Source organism: Volvox carteri (assembly GCF_000143455.1).
Source record: "Volvox carteri f. nagariensis unplaced genomic scaffold VOLCAscaffold_1, whole genome shotgun sequence".
Taxonomy (NCBI): domain Eukaryota; kingdom Viridiplantae; phylum Chlorophyta; class Chlorophyceae; order Chlamydomonadales; family Volvocaceae; genus Volvox; species Volvox carteri.
In genome coordinates, this window is record NW_003307545.1 from 5607390 (window position 1) to 5608520 (window position 1131).

Below are 1131 nucleotides of genomic sequence, written 5' to 3' on the forward strand. Positions count from 1 at the left end.
CCCCCACCACCCAACCCCCCCCACCACCCACCCCCACCCCCACCCCATGGCAGCCGGCCTGCAGTTACCTTCCATTCCTGTATGCGTGTATTGTGGATTATATGTGTGTGCATATTACAGTCCACCTCGCCCTCGCCCTCCTCCTCGTGCTGCGGCCACTTCGCGCCTGCTGCGCCGACTGCTGCGTTTATTATAATTATCGACCCACCATCACCCCCGTTTTATATATCGCTGACTAACCGATTGCGGACGTCCTAACTAACAATAACCACCTGTTAACTAACCATGTCTCCATCTACGGACACGCACACACATACGCCTCACGCTTGCAGCTCCTTCCCTGTACCTCAATTCGTAGGCTTACTCTTGTACATGTCGTACATGCCTCAAACTGACGTACGGAACAGGGGCTGTGCGTAGCGGTTTTTCCGGTGCGGCACATCAGGCCCCCCATCACCCGCTCTTCAACCAGAGGGCTCCAGAGGCCCTTTCGCAGGTTTGCACGATGTTGCCTCTCACGCGACAGTCGACAAATATAATACATACATACATACATACATACATACATATGCATACAAATTTACATAAAGGCATTCAGACGCGCACAAACACACGTATATAAATACAGACGTACACAAATAACGACGCATTGGTTTCATCCTGGATTATCGCACTGATGGTACCCATAGTACTACGGCAGGTAGTACGGCAGGTAGTACGGCAGGTAATAACAATAGCAGACAATTAGAAATAGATACACACAGAGTTTAGTAGTATATGCTCAGAGTTTAATGAATCGTATCGAATCCAATGCGCGTCTCCCCATTGACACTTGTCTCGCTCTCCCTCTCCTTCTCTCTCTCCTCTCCTCTCTCTCAAACAGCGACCCTTACCACGACCCTCGCAAAGCCAAGTCACAAACTCCTGCCAAGACAAATATTTGCCAGCGCCAAAATAATTTACAAGACACAATCCTGCTAGCTAGCTAGCTAGCTAGATATTCATGGCGGGTTCGAAGGACCCTCCTGCACGCGCCCGGAAAACACCTTCCCTCACAGCTGCGGGAACCGACATCGCAGGACCAAGCCAAAGTACAAAACTGACACAATTGTACAAACACGTGCCATATCC